At 40.2% G+C, this 25815-nt stretch overlaps 1 protein-coding gene across 9 annotated transcripts in view; it reads left to right on the top strand.

The window, feature by feature from the left end:
• LOC141575060 (trafficking protein particle complex subunit 9-like) overlaps nucleotides 1-25815 on the top strand; it is a 144816-nt gene that overhangs the window by 114610 nt on the left and 4391 nt on the right. For 6 of the 9 annotated variants that reach the window (XM_074353234.1, XM_074353236.1, XM_074353230.1 and 3 more), the window contains 4 exons: nucleotides 4942-5141; nucleotides 5444-5567; nucleotides 7379-7539; nucleotides 7760-7898. The gene's annotated coding sequence lies outside the window, so the exon portion shown is untranslated. Of the gene's footprint in view, nucleotides 1-3999; nucleotides 4362-4941; nucleotides 5142-5443; nucleotides 5568-7378; nucleotides 7540-7759; nucleotides 7899-25815 lie in introns of those variants that run through there. The other 3 variants (XM_074353231.1, XM_074353235.1, XM_074353237.1) reach the window with 3 other exon arrangements.

The raw sequence follows: 25815 nt of genomic DNA on the forward strand, positions 1-25815 counted from the left end.
ACACACGTTTTTCAGAGTTTACATATCCATTGACATGTCATCCTCCAAAAAGTCGCTCACAGTTTTTTCTCCCACAGATGGACACTAGCTACAATATCTTTTAAAAATATTTACCAATAAGATGAGCAAAAGTGCTTTTTCATTGATTTAGTTTGCATTTGATGACCAGTGAGGTATTGAGCATTTTTCAGTGATTAGCCATCTGACTTTTGAAAAGTGAATGATCCATTTTGTCCTTTGCACAAATTTAAGTAAGGAAGCTTCTTTTTGCTTTGTGACAGCTCTTTGTATTTTATGAATATTAATCCCTTGTCTTCATCAACATCTATCACAGAGTTTTTCCTTGTCATTTCTTTCGTTTCATTTTGTTCAGTAGGTTTATTTTTGTTGTGGCTCAAAATATTCTTAAGATAGTAAATGTCTTCCTTTTGGGTTTTATCTTTGTTATTATTCTTAGAAATACTTTCTTATAATGGTATAAATCTCTTATGTAGGTTTATTTAATGTCTAAGATGGAGATGATAATAGTACTTGTTATAGTGAGGAGAAGTTGAATTAATGTGAGCAAAGGGTTGTATTTGCTGTTTTTAGTATTTTAATATTTACATCACTATCTGTAATTTTTTTTGTGGTCATTATGACAGGAATAGAATTTGTTCTTTCCAGGTGATTCTCTGATTGTCCCAGGACAATTATTGAATTCATGCTTTGCTCTTTGATTTGAAATCCCACATGTACAAAATACTTATGTACACTAGAGTCTCTTTTTGAGCTCATGCTATATTTCTGTCAATCTTAATTCCTTACTCCAGCGCTATATCTTACATATTGTAAAAATTAATTATTATCTGACAGTGCGATTTTTTTTTGTTCTTTTCTTCCATCCCAAACTTTCTTGGCTATTATTATGACTTTATTATTCCTGAAGAATTCTAAAACATATTGTTCAAGTTAAAAAAAAAATCAGATAAGAGTATTCATGGGATTTTTATTAAGTTTTGAATTATTTTTAGGAGAACTTCCATATTTACAAAACTGTTTTCCTCCATGCAATATGTTGATGTCTTTACATTCACACCTCTTATTTACCCCTCAGTACAGTCCTGTAGTTTTCTACATGTACAACATGGGCATTAATTTTGAGTTTATTCCAGATTATTGTTGATGTTTTTGTTAATTTTGTAAGTGAGAATTTTTTGCTATTATATTTTTTAACTGTTTAAACTGACACCTAGGAAGGCAGATTCGGTATGTAAATACTCACTTTGTAACAAATCATTTAAAATTGTAAGTATTAAGTAATTGTTCCAGGATCCTTTCTTTTGTGTTTTTAAAAATTTGTTTCCAATATTATCAAAATGGTCATAGCTAAGAAGTATAGGTGTGGAGACAGATGGAGAGAGGTAGTGTGGCTCATGTACAAACTGTGAGCACTTTCATGGCTGCATTTAGGCTGGAGGAGCCCCAGAAGAGCCCAGGTTAGACCAGGGGTGGCTTTGTATGCACTTGAAAGCCAGCTTTCCTACCTTTATGGTGAAGCCTGGTGGGCGTGGCAGGTAGATGATCAAGGTCTGATCAAGGTCATTGGCTGCACAGAGCGCTGTGTCTGTGAGAACTGGAGTCCATCGCCATGGGAAATGCTTGGTGCCAGGAACACTGCAGGGGAGCTGGGGAGCCTGTGTGTTAAGGATTTTCCAGTCCTGGGAGTGGGAAGTTGAGACTCTGCATTCAGATCTGAGTTTGAATTCATCCTCTCTTGTTTACTGGTCCTCTGACTTTTGTCAAGTTATCTACCCTCTTTGAACTCCTATTTTCTTGTCTCTCAAAATAGGAGAATTACGGCCTGCTGCTAGAGTGTTTGATCAGGATAAATGATTTGTGTCTATAAGATGCCACGTACAGTCACAAGCTCAGTGAGAAATGGGCTGTCACCTCTTCATCTGCAACTCAGTGCTCGACAGGACATCGGGGCAAAGCCAGTCAGTAATTTGTTTGTGATGGAAGTAGAAACAAAATTAATGTCTTGTCTTTCCCTTGCAGTATTATTACTCCTTTGCTTCATTTACTTCTTTCCTCCTTTCCTTTCCCCTCCTCCACCAAAAGATCCTGAGACTCTCTCAGAACACTAGATTCAAATTACTTTAAAAGGTTTCTCATCCTCATGAAATGACAGTAACTTAAAAAAAATCTGTACAGATCCCAGACGTCATTGTATTTGATTTACACACACACACGCACACCCACCCACACACACAATCAGCCTACCTCCCACTTGCTGAGGGAGAAGGACTAATTTTTCTGAGTTTTCATTCACTGAGCGTGAGAGCAAAGTCTCTTATGCAGATTTTCACCTTGCTTAGTGCATGGTGTTTTTAATTGTATTTCTGCTTTTTGGCCATAGAACTATTCTCCTTATAGAAGAGTGGATGTGGAGACATAGACATTCTGCTGAGATATTGGTGTCAACATATTTGAGTTGGAAAGGACTTAGGACAGCATAGAGTCGTAACTTTTTATGGGTGAGAATTCATGATAGTGTAACTTGGACAAGAACCTAGGTCTTCTGTCTTCGTTTCCACGTGGATGAAGAGGCAACAGGGCGGGAGATGGCAGGGATCCTTCTTGCTTGAGTTCCAGGGTCTTGCTAGTTTTCATTGCTCAGCTGCCTTTAGTTTAGGCCCGTGTGGCCTCTCATGGGAAGGTCACTCTGTCCTGATAGACTGAGTTTCTAATCAGCAAAAAGCCCTGGACCCACTCATATTTCCCAGAGTTTTTCTGCTGTCCTGCTGACAGTTTATATAAATGATACCTAAGAAACTACTGGATATAAAATCCTTATTGTTATCATTTGCCCTCAAGTTCCATAGGAATGGGGTGCTGTCTCAGGCTGTCTAAGGCTAGATCTGAACAAAGATAGGGTGATAGGCTGTGCTGCTGGACCCTCCCCAGTCGAAAGGGATTTCCACCTTAGTTTTTAGAATCAGACAGATGAGTTCAAATCTTGCCTTTACCAGTTATTAGCTTTGTGAACTTGGGGAAGAAACTGTACTTGTTTGTGTCCAATTTTCTTTATCTGTAAATAAGTTCAGTATTTACTTTAGGGTTTTTGTTTTAGAATTGAATGAGCTAATTCCCTCATTTATACCTAAAATATTGATCGCGTCATTCTATGCTGGTGTCTTGGTAGAAGATTACTAAGGGACTCAGCAGTGAGAATGCAGGTGGGGGACCCCTGGATCATAGAGCTTATATTCCAGGATATGCTTGTAAAAGACTGGATGTGCAGTGGATTTTTAGTAAATGTCCATTCCTTTCCTTATCCACATTGATTGTGTATATATCTTTGTACAATATATGAACAATTTTTTATTGCAATTTAAATCTCTTTGTAGTATTTAAATTATGTAGCTATAACAAAATACGTGAAATAAAATGATTTGTCTTTTATTTTCTTTTCAATATGCAAAACAAAATAAAATAGAAAAGAAAAAAAGGTTTTGAAGGAGTAGAAATAATTTTATTTCTGTGGAATCAATTCCCTATGTTAGGTTTTTTAGTTGTGTTGTTAAACAGCATATAAAATTGATAGGTTGTGAATTCAGTGTTGATAGCTAGGTGAGTGTAGTTTCTTTTTGTGGTTGTCTTTGATGAATTATTTGCACTAGATCATAAATGATGTGCATGTTACATATTGGAAACGAGGAAAGAGTGGAGACATACTACCTCCAATGCAGTCATATTGTTACCAAGTCGAAACTCGTACTGCTTGCTGCATGACAGGCCAATAAATTGGGAGATTGAGGTGTTGGAGCAAGGAATAGTGACTTTATTTGAAAAGCTGGCAGACCCAGAAGATGGCAGAATGACATGCTGGAGAACCGTCTCCCCCAAGTCAGAAATCAGTCCGCTTTTATACTAAAAAGGGGCAGGGATGTGGTTGGTTGTTGCAAACTTCTTGTGGTACGAATTGTTTCTCCTTGGAATTCTTTGTTCTTGCAGCTGTCCACGTGGGTCAAATCATGGTGCCCCTCTAAAACCTCCAAAAAAAAAACAAAGTTGATTCTCTATTTTGCAACTTGCCATCTCTACATAAGTGCAGAAGAGTTAACATCATGAAAGATCAGAGCCCGGAGAATAGGCTCTCCTGGATATTTCAGGCTAAAGGCAACTTCCTTTTACAAAAGATACAGAGCTACCAAGTCTGAGCCTAGAAAACAGCAAAGGTTTAAAGCCAAAGGAACAGATCTAACATGCAGTCAAATTTATTCTTTTCTATTACAATTTCTTTTTCCACCTCATAAATAATTTTACTAAGAAACATGAGCAATTTTTTTACTTTTGCTTCTTAGTAACAGATAAGTGGGCCAAATACATTTATGAGAGCAGGGATGCTGTGCAGGCATTGGGGTCACAGCAAACTCTTGTTGGGGGTGGTCGACTCTGCAACATGTCTGATGCCCCGTGGGTGTTGGTGAGGGACCCCATAACCAGGGGCTGTCTTCAGGAACCAGCATATGGGCATTGACCTCTGGAGACCACTTTTTCAGCTGCCGGAAATTTTTTCAGATACTGTGACTGAAAAACCACTTCAGCTGGTGATAATTAGGGAATAAAGGAAGAGGAAAAGGGCTTGGATTAGATTAGAAGAGAAGGACGGAATATCAGGGAACTTGGGGGCTTGGCAGTGGGTCCTTGGGAGAGAGGGGAGCAGAGGTGGGGAGGGGCACGGCTCTGGAACCAGTTCCTGCACCTGTCCCAGGGCCCAAGTCACACAGCTTTTAATTGGCCCAGGACGCTCTCCTGTCTGGATGTCACCCTGGGCAGAACCTTGAGAATCGAAGGTAAGGGGTGGGCAGCACTCACCTAGGGGATCACTGAGGACTTCGTTCAAGTCCACGGTGCCTTTTCTGGTCATGTGTCTTCACTTGCCTTTTATCTTAGGATCTGAGGAGCAGGAGCAAGGAAGGCAGGGAGAGATCCAGGAAGACATCTGACTGTGTTAAGAGACGACAGTCACAGCCACAAGGGGAGCGAGGACACTTGCAGCAAAGTAAAACGACTTCACAACTATTGCATCAGAGCTGCCGGTGTGAGAGAGCCTAAGCCTGTCTCAGAGTGCAGGGGACAAGCGGAAAGGAATGGTAAATTTCCACTGACAGTTGAAATTTTGTTAAATAGCCTGCTACTGTTGCTTGTATCACTTGAATGAATGCAGGCATATTTCTATGGGCATTTATATGTTCACTCAAACCCACCAGCCACTCTTGCCCCCATCGGGGATGGGCTTTCTCAAGCACAGTGCACCTCATGCTTGGGTGGGCCACGCTGCGGGACCTCGCCTGGGGCCGGGCTGCTGCAGGGCACTGAGTCCCCGAGGCAAGGCCTGCGAGACACGACAGGAACACCTCTGCTCTTGACTGAGGGCCTCCGTTTCCCCCTGGAGTGTAAGAATGCTGGTGACTGAGTTAGAAGCATGCTTCGAAGCTGTCCGTGTCCTTGCCATCCAGAAGCGGAGCCTGGGAGCTTCCGAATTTCTCCAGAATGCGGTTTACATTCATCTTCGACAGGTGAGTTTATGTCCTTTTACAAGTGGAGGAATTACTGCAGTTTTCCTGGAACTTACTCACCACTAGTCCATCTGATTTTTCTGTGCTAGGATTCAATATGGCATGCTAAAAATTCTGGAGTCAGATCTTGAAACACTGATGAAGAGGATTATTTTATTTCTTTATATGATAGCATTTTACTTTCAAAATTCAGAATTTTTGGTTCTTTCAAAAATTTTTTGGGGGGTTGGAGAAACAACTTTGCTCTTACCATCTTTGTGACCTGTTGCTATATGCCTCTCACCTGTCTTCTGTCACTTGTGAGGCGGTTCCAATTGTGACCCTGTCCGGGTTGTTCATGGTATAAAACATAAAGTCTGTAAAAGTACAGTCCCTTTTACTCCGAAGACATTCCACAAATACTACTTAAATCTGGGTGTGGTTTTAAGAAGACAGAATCATTAGAACATGTACTTGCAGGTTGCTAGTGCAAAATCCCCAAATCAATAGTCTAGCTCAACATCTAAAATCTTTCTAATCTACCTTGGATTTGTATGGATAGTTGAAGCATTTTGCTAAGAACTCAAGACCAGGGTTAGAATACAGGCTGGTGTAGCTCAGCAGGTCCTCCCAAGCTGATGCTCTGCCAGAGGGCATGTTCTAGGGGAGAGGGCGTGTCCTCCCCTCCCTGAGCTGACAATTTGATGGCAAAGACATTCATCAGGTGAAGAACTTGGAGTTTCTTCTAAGAAGAGTGGGTTTGAAAACAGTCCTAAAAGCGTGGGAGTGACACAATCCCATTTGTCTCAAGTAGGGGAGAGTGGCTTTGGGGCCACTTGGGAGACTCGTGAGTCCAGGTGGGCAGTGTTGGTGGCTTCCACTTGAGCCGTGGGATGGTCCGTGGGTAAAAGCGAACAGATTGAAGGCATGTTTAGATGGTAAAAAGGAAAGGATGAATGATGTCTGTGAAGGTAGGATGGAGTAAGGAACAGGTTTCTGGGTGGATTAATGAGGTAAATGATGGTCCTGCTGTGCTCTGAGGAGGGAAAGCTGTAGAGGGAGTTCTGGGGGATAACTGATGAGTTCAGTTGTGGGTAAAGTGAAAGGCTGTTAGATGTGTGGTTTGGGAGCTCAGGTGAGAGCCAGTAGTGAGTAGGGGGACGGGAGAGAGACTTTAAAATCAGTTTGTTTTGTGAACATACAAATAAGGATGAGTAATGATCCACTTAAAACCTCTATATTCTGTATTTAAAGCCCAGTAACATTTTGCTATATTGACTGAAGAGGTTCTTAATTTTTTTTTTAATAGAAATAAAATAAATAGAAACAAAATAGTGGAGTTAATGAACATCTTAGAGTTGATGTGTGTCCTTGTATGTATTTTCATACCTCATCTGTTTATAACCATAATCTACAAAAAGTTCGCTTGCTTAGCATAAGAGTTAAACAGAGGGACGTGACACACAGTGTTGGGGCTTGAAGCTGATCTCGGGCAAATTATGTCACCTCTCTGTGCCTTAGTTGCATCTTCTGTGACTGCCCCCGGGCCCCTCATCACAGCTGATTTCCTAGACTAGATGTTGGGAGGGAGGCTGCTGCAGGGAATAAGAAGTGGCAACTTCTAGGGATATTGAAGAGAGAGACAAAAACAGATTAAAGCCGATAAACTGAGTAAAAATACCCTCAAAAGAGAAAGAATCCCGCAGTGTTTTGAGCCCCTTAGCGTAAGGGAAACAAAATCAGGTTTACCCAAAGCTCTTGAGCATGTGAGTATTGTGGGTGGGAGGGTGTCATCAGAAAAGGGTTGAGAAAAGTCCTTTTCATTTCCCTAGACGTTTCCAGTAAGAATGGGGAGCAGAAGAGAAAACCCCCTGCTTCACAGTGGAAGCTGCTGTTTTGTGCAAAACTGACCAAAGGTTGGAGACCAGTCATCAGCGGTGCTGGCAAATGAAGAGACTTCAGGATTGGGTGGGGCACTTGCTGCGACTTCCAGGTGACCTGCTGGCTGGGGGCTGTGAGGTGGGCAGTAGGTTTGCAGGGTGACCCGGGCATAAACCCTGGCTCTGAGGCTGCTGGTCTGACTAGCATACCTGGGCACCCGCAGTCGTAATGGGGCAGCTCGGGATGTGGCCTGGGACACCTCCCATGCTGAGGGCGAGGAGAGGGCTTCCCTGAGGGGGTGTCATGAGGAGAGTGGGAACGTGTTCCTGCAGGGGAGGAAGAGCCTCTGAGCTGGGTGCTGGATGCACAGGCAAGACCACCCTGAGCACGGAGGCTTCTGGGAGCCAGAAGTCATACAATGGCCCGAACCGCCTTGTTCCTGTGAGACTGCAGGGAAAAGATGCTGAAAAGGTAGGCTAGGGTCAGACCCTGTGGTGTTTTATGAGTGACAGTAAAGGACTGGTCCGGCAGGCACGAGAGAACCCTGTGGGCGTCCCAGGTGGGGCGTCACGCCGGAGGGAGGAGCAGAGTTATAGACTTTGCCACTTATTAGCTGTGTGACTTTGAGCAAGATCACCCCACCTCTCTCTATATATATCTTCATCTGTAAAGTGACAGAGTGACAAGCTCGTATCATCAGAAGGCTTAGTTTAGCTCTGATCCTCTTTGTCCAGTCCTGTCAGTGCTGCCCTGTGAGGTTCTGCAGCGGCTGCTCTTACCCTGAGATGGGAGGGCGTAGAGGGACATTGTAGTGCCCGAGGTCAGGAAGGAGTTGCTTTAAAAGCAGAGATGTTGCTGCCTGCAGCTGCAGGCCTGCAGGCAGTTTGGTTGAAGGTCCTGCAGGGGACTTTGGAGGCCTTAGGTCGTGGAGAGTACTTTGGGCACCTTAGCTTCGTCTTAAGTCTTGTTATCCCTTGCGGACCGGATTTGCCTTTGCAGATTGATGCTGAAGATTTGGGCTTCTAGCAAAGCTGTTTTCAGAGATGGGTATATAAGTAAAATATCGTATAAAATAAAATGATTTATTTAACGTGTGGGACTTCGCAGCTGTTGGGAACAGCTCTGTTGTCCTGGTCGTCACGGAGGACACCAAGGGTCAGCAGAGCGTGAGGGAGGACAGGTAGCCTGCAGTGCTGCTGCGGGGTGTTCTTCCGAGTAGAGCACTTTGCTGAGTTGACTCTTCTCTGAGTTTGGTTGCCAGATGAGCAGACAGCAAATTAATGAGTTCTGGTGGGATTGTATAATGACAGGAAGAAAGAGGAAACCGTAGTTTTTCCAGACTAAAACAGCTTTTGTTTCCTGATCCAGTGTGTTCCATTACAGAATTGATGAGTTGTGTCTATTCTGGGACTTCATTGAAATAAACGTTCAGTCTAAATGTTAAGAGTTATGTTTTATTTGGCTGGAGGACTCGAGCCGGGATGGCAACCTCTCAGATCACTCTAAGGGACTGCTCCCAAGAGGTAGGGGAGGAGCTAGGATATATAGAAGTTTTACAAGAAAGACCAGGTAGTTGGAACAATAAAATATTGCTTGTTATCTAAAGAAAACCAGATATCTCAAGATCAAGTATTTAGTGCTTTTCTATGTATGGGAGGAAGCAAACATTTGTGTCATTGAATTCATCCCTTTGGCAAGTACCTAGGTATCTAGGGCCAGTATCCTGTCCTTTCTTACTCTGAGTCCGCTCAGAGGGCACCACTGTGAGTGGCTGAGAGGCTGGGCTGCAGGCATGAACTCGCTGGGGGGTGGCAGCAGCCACTGATGACTTGGTTTCAGCATTCTTTTTTTACTGACATGGTTGCAGTATTTTCATTCACAGTGCTCCCCCTTGGTCCTAAATTCTGCCAATATTTTGAGAGACATTTCATGACCAATTTTGTCCCATGGTGCTAGGATGACTCAATCCTAGTTCAGGTGAAGAATCTTCTGAGTTGCCATTCAAGGTGTTAGTTTTTTATCAGGCCCTGTTGATACTAAAAATTCTCTGGATCACCTGTCTTACTAGTTTGTTATGATCCAGGAATTGTTTACCCTTCATTGCTCATTCCCATAACTAGAATCACACTATTACAATTACTTTATTCAGGGTTATAAATTTTATCTATTTCTTCAAGATGTTTAGCCATCATCAGTTTTGTAGGCCTAGTTACACTTTGGGAAATGTAACAGACAATTTTATAAAATAGACAGGGTATAAGTAATACAACTAGTAACGTTAATAAAGTCACGATTAAGAATTTAATAGTCGGGAAGTTGTATTTTTGGGTTAAAATTTTGCTTGTGTTTCTGATTGAGCTTGAGTGATCTTATGCGAAAGTTCATATTTATGGTCAGGCTCAGAGCAGGTATTAATTGGTCAGGTGAAGTCTCCCACCTTGTAAGATCAACAGTGGCCTAAACAGAACTATAATTTCTTTTTAGAATAACGTTTCTGAGGGCTATCTAGTTAGAGCCTTGGAGTAGGGAAACCCACCAAGGTAACACAGAAGTACTAGACATAGGTAATTTACTATAAGCTTAACAATTGGAGTAGTTCATAATCAAAGGTAGGAGAAATTATCACAGTAATTGTTATGCAGGCCTGGTCCGGTGTCTTGGGTCAGCTGTCTACCTCAGATATCGTCTTCTTCTCATCCTGGCCTGGTAGCTTTTTCTCCATTTGGGCATTGTTTTAAGGTGAGCAGTGCTCTATAGGCCAGTGCATTGCAGGGGCTATTTCTGATAGGAAATGAACCCGAAAGTCCGTTTCCTTCAGCTTTGGTGTGTATGATCTATTTAAGAGTACCTGATAAAGGGTCCTTCCATTCAGGTTGGAGACAGTTCTTTAAGTCATGCCTGTTCCAGTTTGTATAATCCCCTGGCTGCAGGTCATGGGGCATTGGAACTTTACCCAAGGATAGATTAGTGAGCTTCAGAAACAAAGCTAGAGTATCCTATTAATAATTCAGTTAAACTGTACAGCAATGTGACATAACAGCAAGGAATGATGTGGGAAGTGTCTTAGTAAATACGGACGTCAATTAACAAAACTAGAATTTAATATCCACTAAAATATAATCTTTTTTCTCTCTAAAGTTACCCTCATTTTTCTCAAATAAAGCCATGTCAAGATTAATTTGTTTACAAGTTGTCTGATTATTTGATCATATAGGCTGTTTTAAATTGGCTGTGTTGGAACTTTTAATTAGGAGTCTCAGGGTAGAATGTTAATAAGGTTTGCTAAGGCCAGGAAAGCCCCGTCAAGGGCTTGTCATGGATTTCTGCCTTACAGATTTAGGTAAATTCTTTTCTCTTTAAAATCCTTAAAATACCTTTAGATTCCTATATCTGTTAGGAGAAGATCTTCCTAATTTGTCTGATAGAGCCACTGGGGACCTAAGAGGTTTTTGTCTATTGAGGGATCAGTTAGAGAGAAAAGATAACTGTTCCAAGTCTGATTACATAGGTATAATTTATCAAATTGCTGTGAATCATAACTAGCTTAAAGAGAAGAGATTCTTTATGTCTGGGAAACAGGTTAAAAACCAGTAGTATTTTAAACAAAATCAAAAATTATAACCATATTCACCAGTTTACTCAGTCCCATGTAACTAATTCTTTTAATCACAGTTTTCATTGGAAATTTAAAATTTCTTACCCAGTTTATTTCAGTGCTATAGTTTGAAATTTATTAGAAATCAGTAAATCTCCTTGAAGAGCAAGCATTTTGCAAAACCATCAGAAGATAACCATTAACTGTCTATAAATGACAAAAGATTTAAAATCATGGTTAAACACCGTTACACTATAATCGATAAAGAAACCTGGTCACTATACCCAGAATTATCACTGGTAACATTTCAGATATACCAGAATTTTAGGGAGTCCATATAATTTCTAGAATATCTATATTAATAATATTTTCTCATACAATATAACCTTAGAAGATTTATTATTCATTTGACAATACCGTGTTATTTAACATGCCAAATGAAATTTACTAGATTAAAATCTCTCTTTGGGATGTTTCAGGGGCCCTCTGTAGCATCCCAAACTTAACTGGAGATTAAAAGAACTTTAATAAGAAATTGATATTTGGGGAGCTTGTTAAAAGATTTCAGAACACTTGGTCAGATAAACATATAGATCACTGTAACGTAGTACTAATTCATTAACAAGAAAATGCGTCAAACGTAATGGCAGAACAGATCAGTTATGTGGTATAAGAAGTTTTACAATCTGTTACTGAAGGTGGATTAACATTTTAAGAAAATTTTTTCCTCTTAACAGCGAGAAAACCAAATCTAGTCTTGTACCTGCTTACTTCTAAGATTCATTTACTTTGCCCAAGTTGATTCTAAACTTAGCCAATTCCGACAACGTATGAAACTCTTTCCTCAGGGTTCCTCTTCCACAAGCCTTCCATAAGTTTCTATACTCATATTAGTGTGTCCCTTATTTTCTCTTCCATTCAGAAGTAACCAACTTCAGGAGAAATTCACTATTTTTCATTAACAAAATATAATTCCATTCTTATATCTTCCTTTACATATTTATCTTACTTTCCTAGGATACTGAGATCTTTCCTTTAATAATAGAGACTATTTCAGGGTGGCATCATCCATTTATTAGTATTTCTAAACACCTTTATTTTCTCTGTAAGAGGAAGTTACATGTTAAGTAATTCATATTTCAATCTTATTTTATCTGAAAATGGCATAGCTATTTAATAAAATCCTATCATTTGACTTAATTTAGAACAACTCTAGAATTTAAAGATACCAAACATTTAGAGATTATCTTAAGCATACATTTTAAAAATATATTTTAAAAATTTACCCAAAGCTCTCATCTCATTTGCATTTACTTAAAATTTTACCACACCACATTACTGTTTTTTTTTTCCTTGACAAATCTGCAACAGATATAACAGGATCTTATTTGACTTTCATTAAACCTAGGTACAGTAAAGGCATTATACTTAATATTGATGACTTTAAAGATGTCTATATTAATTAGAACATTCTTAAACTAAACAATATCAAATATTATCTTAATATTGAATATTTTCCAGTTCACGTGATGCTGAAAGTCAATTTGTTCAGTTTTTATTTTAAAAATACTTAATTTTCAAGCTCTTATTTTTTACGTCAATTAAACAGATCTCTTTGACTTTGATTTTTTTTTAGCTGTAGAAATATCTCACATCTATAATGTGTACACAGTCTTATAAACAGACAAAAGCTAGAGATCTCATAGCTTCACTTTAAAACGTACTTATAAGATAGGTATAATAATAGTTGGAGTAAAGTGAATTTGCTTGCTCAAATCACTAAGGCTTACTATTTATGAAACCGACATTTAAGATTTCTTGACAAAGTCTGAAGGACACGTCAGAGTTCTGAGTTCTAAAATGCCAAAAATTTCTTGGCCTTAAGTTTTATTTCGTTGAGCTAATTAGGCTCAGTCCTAGACCACTGTTTGCTGTATTTACATTTCTGATCTGCAAGACAAAGACACAAACTTCCAATTCCCCAGAGAACTGCTCTGTCACCCAGACCCAATTTTCTCTCCTTAATTGGCATTTTTTTTTTATCAGTGAGAAGAGCTGTAGACAAAGAATTCCGTGTTTTAAAACTTTAAGGTTTACTTTATCATGTTTTCCAAAGCTTGCATAAGGCATTTAGTAAGGTCTCTTTTCCTTGAGTTATAAGTTAAACCCAGGGTAAACCTCTTATATTTTTTTATTAGCCACTGAATATTAGTTTTTAGTTTTACGTTATATTGGACGGCTCATGTAACTCTATTGGTTTCTTTTACTTTGTTCAATTAATATTTTCTGAGGGACAGATTTGTGCCCAGCCTTATAATACCAAGAAGAGGAAGCATTTTTCCATTGAAACATATCTATCCCGCAACATAATTAAGCAAAAGTTTTATATAAAGACCATTTAAATATACCAATTTTACAAACTTTTATCTCAATTTTATTAAATCTTATACTTTGATTTTTATATTTATGTTTTAATCAATAATTCTTATTTCTAGAAGGAGTGCCAGAGGCCTTTTTTTTTTTTTTTTTTTTGTGCATTGTATCTAATTTTATAGAAAAGTCTCTAGGATGCTCAAGTTTCAGCCAAAGAGCTTAGACCCTTCTCAGTTTTTAATTTGATTAATTGGTCTGTTGTCCCAATCATTGATCAAGTATTTCAGTCTATATATACATATATTTTAAACTGTGGCAAATAAAACGGACTTGTTTGAACTTTAATATTGGGGAGCAGTAGGTGATCTCTTTGGCCCTTTTTTTTACTTTATGTAGTGTACTATCAATACTTGTACCTAAATCCAAGAATGTCCATTTTATTTATCTCATTCAAAATAACCATATAAAAATATTTATCCACTTGGGATAAGCCCCTTATCTTTTTTTTTTTCGACATTTTAACAATCCTTTTTCCAGTTATTCAACCTAATTAACATTAATTATTCTAAGTTTTTATTAGCATCTCTAGAACCATTTATCGAAAAGGAAAAACACAAATGTAGCTTTTCAAACCAGTTTTATTTTTTTCACTAAGTTCTTATGTTAACCATTAGATATATTTTTCTACCTTTAAAATTGATTTTAATAGATACCAATAAAACAGCTGTTTATAATGAGATCTCTTTCAACTTTCACCAATTTAAAAGTTTTTCCAAATTAAAGGATCCATCATATGGCCATCAATTTATATATATATATATATATATATATATATATATATATATATAGTGATTTTAAACCAATAAGATGAAGAGGCTCTTCCACATGAGAGTGGGGGTGTTTCCTAAATAAACTTCAAAGGTTTACTCTCCAAAAGCTAAAGGCCTTTGTGGTCCAGGCTGATGAAACAAAGTTTAAGATGGCAAAATATCTGACAATTGGTACAATCAAAGAATTGCTTAGAATCCCAATTTATTTGCGTGGCCACCATATGTACACAATACTTGAAACTTTTGTATGGCAGAGTCCAAGGTTTCCTTTAAAAAAAAAAGTAAACATATATATACATACATACACACACTTAAAACACCCAGAGAAAGATAAAACGTTTACATTTCAAGGACACAGGAAGAGAAATCAAAGTTCCCCCTAACGGGGATTTTGTTTTTAAAGTTCAGAATTCCAAGAAATGTTTTTATCAGGCCTGGTTAGTTACTTTCAGAGTGAGTTTTTTTTTTTTTTTTTTTCTAATTCCCAATTAATGCTGTAAGTTTTGTACGTACATAAACCTGGCTGGGGTAATAGTTGGAGGCTGGCAATATGTCATTTTTTGTTTTCTTTTCTGTTTTTTATTTTTTTTGAAAGTTCTATTCCCCATTGTAAGGTTGGGTTCTCAGAATAAATTTGCTAGTAAGATTTCCCTCAGGGACAACTCTATGGCTTGAAGTCTTTGCCTCTACCACTCCTGCAAGATTCTCTGTCACCAGAGAAAGCTGTTACCAGCCAGGAGGAGGGTCCCATTTTTGGAGTTGAAAGGTTACTCATAAGAGTTTTACTTTTATTCTGAAAAATTCAATGGAGGTAACCAAATTGAGGAAGACATTAGACCAACCTCTTACCCAACCACTCAGCCCTGAACCCAGTGTCTTTCAACTTGGACACACTTGGGACGTCTCCACTGGGTGAGTATTTTCCTGGTATGTTTCCACCAGCCCCACTTCGGACGTCTCCTCAAGGTGGGTATTTCCCATTATCTTTCAACCAGGCCCCACCCTGTATGTCTCCACTGGGTGGGTAATTCATCCCAGTATCTTTCAACTGGAGGGCCAGTTACCTGGAAACACCACCAAATAAAACTCAGGATCATCAATCAATATGTGAGTTCCGAGAACCAAGAGAGACTCACCCAAATTCATCTGGACTCCCCGAGGAGGCAGATGGTCACAAAGGGCCACTTATGGTACCAAGGCTCCAGATACTCGGAGAGTTCAGGTGGAGAAAGTCTGCTCTGGGTCCCTTCATGGTGTCCAAAACTGTTGACTGAAATACATGTGCAGCCTAAAAGTTAAGAGTTATGTTTATTTGCCGGGAGGACTCGAGCCGGGATTACAGCCTCTCAGATCGCTCTGAGGGACTGCTCCGAAGAGGTTGGGGAGGAGCTAGGATATATAGGAGCTTTACAACAAAGACCAGGTTGTTGGAACAGTAAAAGATTGCTTGTTATCTAAAGAAAGCCAGGTATCTCAAGTTCAAGAATTTAGTGCTTTTCTATGTATGGGAGGAAGCAAATATTTTGGACTCCCTGAATTCATTCTTTAAACAAGCACCTAGCTACCTAGGGCCAGTATCCTGTCCTTTCTTATTCTGAGTCTGCTCAGAGGGCACCATTGTGAGTTGCTGCAGCTGCTGGGCTGCAGGCCTGTCCTCGCTGGGGGTTGGCGGCAGCCGCTAATGACTTGGTTTCAGCATTCTTTGTTTACTGACATGGTTGCAGTATTTTCATTCACATTGTAGTATTTTCATTCACGGACTGATTATGGATAATCTGCAACCTTGGAAAGCAACCGAGATGGAATTACTGCAGGTACCTTCTACTTTAATAAGCCGTGTGCAAACATAAACATGGAGGAAGCATACATTTGGATTTGATGGTGTAGTGAAGGGTTTCTGCACATTACAGGAGAATGCAATGCAGAATTCCTTAAGTCCACCTTTGTTTTCTGTAGTGGTTTCTGAGAACAGCTTATGGTAATTAACCAACATTGACAAATGGTGTCACACATTGCATTTAAGAGCTGGCCGGCTGCAAACTTGTGTATTGGACAGGTGGAATTCATAGGCAAGTGGTCAGGTGGATGAGAGAGAGATGGAGCCTAAGCCTGGGCCCAGATTCCAGTTTAAATCGCCATTTCCTCACCATACGGCCTTGGACTAGAATGTAACCTCTCTTAACCTGTTGGTGAATCTGTGAAATGGGCATGATAATATTCGTTTCTTCCTGGGATTGTTGTAAGTTCTAAAGAGTATTGTAGCACACATGAAGCACTTAACACACTGACACTTAGCAGTGTTCACTGTGTGCGGCCGCCCCGCTTGGCATGTGTCAGAGCCATAAAGGCAGCATTTGTCTGTTGAGGATGCACTGGTAGCCCCTTGAATAGGTTGTGAATTTGGTGATTTCCTTTAATCTTGGTAATTCTGTGTGCCATGGGCAGTTATTTTCATGGACAGATGAGGAATCTCAGGGTAAAGAAGACTGTGTAATTTGCCCAAAGTCAGACCATAATTTTGGGTGCAGGGGCCTCGGTTCAGCATGGGCCCCAGGGCCTTCTGCCCTCTCCGTTCAGCACCAGAGCCAGATGTGTTGTCGGCTGTTTCCCAGCCCAGAATATCGGGCAGGCCACAAGACACACCTGGCCCTGCGCTGCTTGAGCAAAAACTCCGGAGGAGAGGAAGTTACAAAAGGGATAAACATAAAAACAGATGACAGCAAACTGTGATCAGCACTGAGAAGGAAAGGAACACGCCTCAATGCAGAGCTGCAAGCTTTCCCGTCGGGGCTGCTCTGGGGGCGTTCATCTCAGCTAAACAAACTCTGCTGCTGCACCAAGGCAGGAAGGCAGGGAGCGTGTGGCCAGGTAGACAGGGCCTTGTTAATCATACTCATTCCCCATTAAGCTGCAGCTTTCACGGGCACTTACCTAGTAAACAGATGTCTTCCATAATCATCACGCACTTTTCTTGGTAGTTTTATTGCCCCACCTTTGAGATGAGGTCATTGAAGCTGGGGAGTTTGCTGCATGCCCGTGATAACCATGGAAATACCCGCACTGGTCTTTCAACCTAGACTGGTGTGGCTTTCATGTCCCAGCCCTGTGAATGGCATCGTGTTGCCTCTCCCAAGCGGCCCAAATGACTGACATTGATTTTCTTAATTCGTAGGAAATGGTATGTGACAATAGGAGAAAAAGGTAGTAAGAAATTGTTAGGAAAACTAGAACAAAATCCAACTCTTCCCCAGCTGGGGGAGCGTACCCTGTGTCACTCACCCCACTCACTGTGTGTCACCTCCTCCCTGCCGACTCCACGTTCAGAAGCCACTCTGAGTCTTTGAAGAACATTTTGCCTCATGACACTGTTGACTAGGACCTGCAACCTCTCTGTCCCTGGTTAACTCTGTCTTCAAAGCCATTTAAATTTTTTGCAGGCTCCTCCACTCAGATGTAAAAATATCCTCTTTCAACTTCTTGATGCAGCTCCTTAATGAAGATCTCGTGAAGGAAACTTAGTCAAAACCTGGGAGGTATGCACACAGTGACTGCAACCTCAGCACTTTATGAAGTTCAGAATCAGATTTGTGGGTGACTCAGGAAAGGCTTTTTTAAGGTAACAAGGGGAAAGTGAAAGGATGCAGGCTGTGTGAGACTGAAACATCTCGGTCCCAGCCAGCAAGGCACCTGCGTTCAGGATGGTGTGTGGGGAGTGCAGAGTTCTCACAAAGAAAGAAGTGGTGGGATGGGAGGGAGGACAGTTAGGTAATTTACTGTGGAGGGAAAAAGTGGGTTAAACATTTCCTGGTTGAACAAGAGGATTGTGACATGATGTGCTTGTATTTTGGAGAGAAGGGTTTTGTGGGGACAGGCCTAGGGAGAACGCTCTGTGGCTGGGGAGTCAGCACAACAGAGAAACACAGAGAACCGGGCAGACCCCAAGGCCCCTGCTGGGGAAGAGGCTGCCCGCCAATTCGAGCTTCTGTCCCTTAGCTGGGGCCTCAGAGCTCCCTTCACAACCCAGTCCTGTTGATACAAGGAAAAAAACGTGAGGTATGAGAAGGGCTGTGTCCCAGGCTTTGGTTGAGCCCCTGGGATGTGTCCCACCAGATTTTGTTCCTTGGCTTTGTGCAGTAAAGTATTCAAGAGCAAGCCAGTGTTGAGAAAAGGTAGATTTATTCACAGAGACACATTGAAAGGCAAGAGAAATGTCACGAGGTGTGGGGTTTGGGTGCTCAGATTAAAAGTAGGTACACACTCCACAGAGTGTGGGCTTTCTCCGAAGAGGGAGAGAGAGGGGTGACCGCGAGGTGGCGCTGTGTTGCTCGTTTTCTTGGGCTTGGTGGTTTCATTTGCTAATAAGTAGAAGGACCAGCCTAAGGGCAAGGGGCTGGGATTCCCAGGGAGTTGGCCATTTCCCACCCTTTGATCTTTTGTGGCTAGCCTTGGGACTGCCATGGTGCCTTGGGGCATGTTATTCACCATGTTACTATTACAATGGGTGTATAATGAAGCTCAAGCTCTGCTAGAAGTTAAATCTCTTCATCCTGAGCCTCAAGGCCTACTGGGGATTGAATCCTTCACCATTTTGATGTTAATTGCTGTGGCCTTCCTTGAATGGTTGTGCTCTGCCCCCTTCCATCCTGTCTCACTGTGATGACACAGAGAGAGCAAAGGCCGGGCCCTGCCTGTGCTCCTGCATTTAACAGCGGGAGGTGTGGAGTGGGCTTATGATGACTCTGAGTGGTGAGAATGATGTTTCAGAATTTGCCACGTGAGACATGGGGACCTGCCAGCAGCCGTCACAGATTTATCTCAAGGGCATTATCGCTTGTGTTGTTACGGAAAGAACAGGCCAGCCAAGAAACAAGCACTGAGATTTATTACGCTGGCGGGCTCAGAGGCGCTCCTGTTCCAAAGCTCTGAGCACCTCCAAGACCTTCATATGAGGTTCTATAGGGTTAATTACAAGTAAGGGGCTATTAGCCAATAAGGCTCAAACAACAAAAAGCAAGGAATCAGTACGCTGAAGCTTATGAATCACAGATCAGGTTACTGACAATTGTTGTCCTTGGATTTACGAGTTAGCTTATTAGCCCAGTAAACTGACACTAAACTTCAGATTTACGAGTTAGCCCAGCAATACTTAGATCAGTAAACCGACACTTATCACACTTAGATTTGTGACTTAGCTCGTTAGCCCAGCTGGGCTTTTCCTTCACAGTGTCACTCATATTTTCTATATTTCTTTTTTTTTTTTTAAGTATTTAATCCAAATTTAATATCAGGTTTTTTTGGAAAGAAATTTCTCTTTTTCTTTTCTTTGGGAATCTTTTGGGGGGGTAGGTAATTAGGTGTATTTATCTGTTAGTGGAGGCCCTGGGGCTTGAACCCGGGACCCCGTGCACGCTAAGCACATGCTCTACTACCCACCCATGATCTTTTCTTTTTGCTTTAGCTGCCAAGAATCTTACAGCTGAATTTCTAGTCGGCTTTTAACACTTGCCCTGACTCCAGGGAATCCATTTTTATGACTTTACCTCCCCCTGGTTTCATTTAAGTATTGAATCTCCAATTTCTCTTCACTCTCAATTTTTCCTTTTTGTTGTTATGGTTGTTAAGGTGTGTTTAAAAAAATTGTTTAATTTCTCTTTTAGCAGGAGGCTGAAAGTAAATAAATATGTAAAAAAACAGCACACTTAAATGCTTTTATACATTCTAAGCTGTTTAGTAGTTACTTAAAAACCGAATTGAATATTAAAGTGATAACATTTTTAAATTATTTTTTAATTTTTTACAAAGATATAGCTGATTTAAAATATGATATGTTTCAGGTGTACAATAGATGCTCCATTTATAGTTACTGTAAACATTGGTTGTATTCCCTGTGTTGTAAGATACATCCCTGTAGCGTGTTTACATTACATGTTGCAGTTTGTATAAGAAAGTTGGATAACGCAGAGTCTGGGGCATGGCTGTGTCTGACCCAGGGTCACGCTCACCCTGCCTGTCAGAGCCCATGCCCTCACTCCTGTCTGCAGGGCAGCGAGTGGAGGCAGCCCTCATAAGCGCTGGCACCACCCTCTGAGCGGCAGTGACAGCAGTGTCTGTGTGTGGACGTGCAAAGTGTTTTTCCAGGAGCTTTACATGCATTTCTGCATTTAATAATTAAAGCCCTCCTGTGAGGAAGCGTTTTATGATTTTAATGAATAATACATTTTATTTTGATATTGATAGACTTCAAACCTCTGGAAAATTTACAGAAGTAGTACAGTAAACGCTTAGATACAGTTCACCTTAAAGGGCACTATTTGTCCCTTTGTGTCTGGCTTATTTTAGCATAAAGTTTCAAGGTTCATCCATATTTTAGCCTGAGTCAGTACTTTATTCTTTTGGTTTCATAATATCCTTTTCCTTTTTTTTCGTTTTTGGTCTATTTAAAAATATTTTCATTGAAGTCTAGTCAGTTTATAATGTTGTGTCAGTTTCTTGTGTACAGCACAACTATTCAGTTAAATAGGAACATACCTGTATTAATTTTCATATTCTTTTTAAACATAAGTTACTATAAGATATTAAATATATTCTCCTGTGCTATACAGTATAAACTTGCGGTTTATTCTATACATACTCAGTATCTGCAAATCTTGAACTCCCAATATATTCCTTCCCACACCCTCTCCCCTCTGGTAACCATAGTTTGGTTTCTATGTCTCTGTGTCTGTTTCTGTTCTGTAGATAGGTTTATCTTTTTGTGTCTTTGTTTTTTGATTTTGTTTTTTTTTTTTTAAGATTCCACATGTGAGCGATCTCATATGGTATTTTTCTTTCTCTTTCTGGCTTACTTTTCTTAGAATGACATTCTCCAGGTCCATTAATGTTGCTGCAAATGGCATTACTTTATTATTATTTTATGGCTGAATAGTAGTCTATTGGAGAAATATACTACAGTCTCTTTATCCAGTCATCTTTCATTGGACATTTAGGTTGTTTCCATGTCTTGCTATTGTAAATAGTGCTGCTGTGAACATTGGGGTGAAAGTGTCTTTTTGAGTTAGGGTTCCTTCTGGATATATGTCCAGGAGTGGGATTGCTGGGTCATATGGGAGGTCAATTTTTTGTCTTTTGAGGAACCTCTATACAGTTTTCCACAATGGCTCCACCAAACTGCATTCCCACCATAGTGTAGGAGGGTTCCCAATTCTCCGCAGCCTCTCCAGCATTTACTGTCTGTGAACTTCTGAATGATGGCTATTCGGACTGGTGAGAGCTGAGACTTGATTGCAGTTTTGATTTGCATTTCTCTGATAAAGATATTGAGCATTTTTTTCATGTGCCTATTGGCCATTTGTATGTCTTCATTGGAGAAATGTTTCTTTAGGGCTTCTGCCCATTTTTGAATTGAATTGTTTGTTTTTCTTTCTTATTAAGTGTAAAAGCTGTTTACATATTCTGGGAATTAAGCCCTTGTCAGTTTCATTTATTGCAACTATTTTCTCCCATTCCATAGATTGTCTTTTTGTTTTGCTTTTTGTTTCCTTTTCTGTGCAAAAGCTTGTAAGTTTAATTAGATCCCACTTGTATTATTTTGCTTGTATTTCTATTGCTTGAGTAGACTGCTCTAGGAAAACATTGTTGAGATGTATGTCAGATGTTTTGCCTATGTTTTCTTCTAAGAGGTTTATAGTGTCTTGTCTACATGTTTAAGTCTTTAAGCCATTTTTAATTTAGTTTTGTGTATACTGTGAGGGAGTAGCCTAACTTCATTGATTTACATGCAGCTGTCCAGTTTTCCCTACACCATTTTCTGAAGAGGCTGTCTACTCCATTGTATGTTCTCACCTCCTTTGTCAAAGATTCAATGACCAAAAGTTTGTGGGACTATTCTTGGTAATTTTGTTTATCCGTTCATTGATGGATGGATATTGTTTGTAACCTTTGGCTACTCTGAATGATACTGCCATGAATATTGATGTGCAAGTTTTTGTGAGAATATATTTTCATTCTGTTGGCTGTACAGTTGGCCCACCATATCTGTAGTTTCCACTTCATGGATCCAGATGGCTGATTGTAAAGGGACTTGAACATCCTTGGATTATGGTATCCAGGGTGGGGGTTTCCTGAAACGAAATCCCGAGGATACTGAGGGATGACTCTATATGTAGGAGTGGAATTGCTGTGCCATATAATTCTAACCTTTTGAGGAAACACCAGGCTTTTCCAAAGAAGCTGCACCATTGCCCCTTTCCAACGGCTGCGTATTGAGGGTTCCCATTTCTCTGCCTCCTGACCGACACTTGTTATTGTCCATGTTTTGATTATAACCATCCTAGTGAGTGTAAAATCAGATCTCATTTTGATGTTGATTTCGCTAGTGATGCTGAGCATCTTTTCATATGCTTATTGGCCAATTGTGTATCTATTTAAATACTTGGCATATTTAAAAATTGGGTCGATTTTCTTTGTATTGGTCAGTTGTAAGCATTTGTTTTATATCCTGGATACTAGTCTTTTATTAGATATATGCTTTGCAAAATTTTTCTCCTATTCTGCAGATTGTCATTTCACTTTACTTCCTTTAAACGTTAAAACAATTTCTTTCTAGGGGAGGTAATTAGATTTATTCATTTTATTTTTCTTGCTAAAGATGCACTCTATCACTTGAGCTACCCGCTTCCCCTTTCATTTCACTTTCTTGATGATGTCCTTTGTAACAAATGGTTTTAATTTTGATGAAGTCCATTTTATCTTTCTTTTTTTTCACTTGTGCTCTTGGTATTGTATCTAGGAAGCCATAGCCTATCCTAGGACCACAAAGATTTAAACTATGTCTTCTTTTAGAAAGTTTATACATTTAGTTTTTACGTTTCCGTCTGTGATCCATTTTGAATTAATATTTTATTTGTTATATAAAATACGGTGGTCCAGATTCCAGATTCATTCTTTTGCCTTCAGATACCCAGGTGTCTCTGCACCATTTGTTGAATAGACTATTCTTTCAATGGAGTGTTGTTGGCACATTTCTGGAAAAATGACTGTAAATGTAAGTTTCCCCCCTGGATTTTTTATTGTGTCTCATAGATTTATGCATCCAAACTTATGCCAGTAACATAATGACTTGAGTACTATAGATTTGTAGTAACCTTTGAGTGAGTCCTCCAACTTTGCTCTTCTTTTTCAAGATTGTTTTGGCTGACCTGTGTCCCTTGCACTTCCATATGAATTTTGGCATCAGTTTTTCAATTTTTGCAAAGAAGTCAGCTGGAATTGTGATAGGGATTCCATTAAATTTGTAGATCACTTTGGGGAGTCTTAACATTTTTAACAATATTGTCTACCATTCCATGAACATGGGATGCCTTCCATATACGTAGATCTTTTAAAATTTTTGTTGATACTTCAAAATGTTCAATGTGCAAATCTTGCAAAATTTTGTTAAATGTATCTCTCATTTTATTTTTAATGCTGTTGTAATTGGAAAGGCTGAGCTTCCTAAGGGTGGGACTATATATCAATTTATTTATTCCTAGGATTCCTACACAGCAAATACCCTAGATTTATATTTGCTACATAAATCTATCCACAATTCTTCCCACCCCCGTGTCATAAGAAACCAAGACCCAGGTTAAGCTACCTGAACACCTATGTGGAAGTGAGAAGTGAGACCCTTGGGTGGGGCTTTGTGCAGATTATACTGAAAGCTTATTCATTATGGCTTCATCTTAATTTCTTTTAAACAATCCTCTCAGTGTATATAGTCAGATACATTAAGAAAATGCCCTTTCAATGTGTTGAGGAGCTAAGACTATAATTTTCAAATAATTTCTAGTGAGAGTGTTGTACTTGAAACTAATTTGCATCAATCTTTGAAGATTTATGTTTCAGGAGCTTTGACTATATAATACCTCTCTTTATTCAATAACTACAACTAAATGCTCAAACAACATGTAAGAGTTTGAGCAAACTGCCCCCACCCCGTAGTGCTGGTTGGCTGCAGCTGTAACTGGAGTCAAGGCTTACCTATCCCAGTACGCTTGGGCGGATCTGCTCAAAGGGGTTCGTCCAATATTTTGTCAGTAGTCTTTTGGACAAAGCCATAAAGCATTGATTTAAGGTTGCTGGAATGTATTATATTCTTATTAATATTAAGTAAGCACATATTGAGTGCTTACTGTATGTTGGGAATTGTCCTTTAGCTTCACATGAATATTATTTCGCTTAAAACCTCTCATATTTCCTTGTTATTCACACTTTACAGATAAGGAGTCTGAGGATTAGGTCTTCTCTCTTTTGGGGGGAGCTCATTATCAATGATGGGAAGTTGTAAGGAAAAAGATATTGATTCATCCAGAGAAAATATTTTTCTGAGAGTCAGCACTGAAGAGGGTGATCATTGTTTGAGTGAGACGAGCCCCGGGTTGTACGGAGTCAGCATCCCTGTCCTGGACACTGCACATGTAGCGCTGCGTGGTGGGTGAGGCGGCGCGGTGGCGCAGGGAGAGCGGATGCCGGGCCATTGGGCTGTGCTCAGGCCCGGTGGGGCTTTCTCCTAAGGGAAGTAGAACGTCATTGTCAGATTTTAAGTAGGGGAGAGGGGTGCTCTCGTAGATCACTTTTGTCTTGTAGAATGCTTAGAAACATTTAGAAGGCTCGGCAGGAGGTGATGTGATAAGTCAGAGTAGGGTGGCTGTGAGGTGTAGCAGTGTTCAATTTTCAAGTGATTTTCAGTCCCAGGTTTGTGGCTCAGTAGCCGTGTCACTTTGGATGACACACTCAAGGAAGTGAAACAATTTATCTTATTAATTGAAGCAGTGATATACCGACTTCCCAGGACTTCTGTGGAGATCCAGTGAGATAACTTGTGCACAATGTGCAGCGTGGTCCCCAGCACAGAGTCAGTGCTGAGGGAGTGCCAGTGAGAAACTGGTATGTGTGGTGTGGGTGGTGGGACTCGTTGACTGAGGAAATTGGGCCCTGAAGGAGGGGTCCAGTGACATCTGTGAGTGATGGGACTGAGCTGGGAGAGGCAGAGAGACCTTGCCCCCAGACAAGGGGCCCTGGGCAGGACGGCTATGGGAGAAGCACCGTGAAGTCAGCTATTTGCAGGTGGAGTTGGAGGTGCCCTTGAAACATCTAAGTGCAGTGCCACAATCACAGAGGAGGTCTAGGCACGGGCTGTGCATTTTCCTATAATCTCAATCCCTGAGGACGCCGAGGTATTGATCATTGAACGTGAAGACATACTTACAGGACAAGTGAATAGTAGTATCATCTCTGTCATCAAAGCTCACGTCTCTTTATTCATCACTCACTTTGCTAATTGGGTATTAAAGAGCTCATTTCACCGTCCTCACCTGGGCTCAGGCTCCACAGAAAAGATCTTGTGAGTCTCCCTCTTTTCCAGAAGAAAACACATTTAGCTGGTAGACTTCTCTACCTCGCCAGTTAGAATTTTAGTTTGTTGATTTAATTCTGTTTTCTGTTGGCCGTCTCCTGACAGGAGAGACATTTTTCCTCATGGTCTTATTTCAATTAGCTGTTACTGAGAATTGCTGATCTGATCCATAGTGTATGTTTTCTATTAACTTTG

Source organism: Camelus bactrianus, chromosome 25 (genome assembly GCF_048773025.1).
Source record: "Camelus bactrianus isolate YW-2024 breed Bactrian camel chromosome 25, ASM4877302v1, whole genome shotgun sequence".
NCBI lineage: Eukaryota > Metazoa > Chordata > Mammalia > Artiodactyla > Camelidae > Camelus > Camelus bactrianus.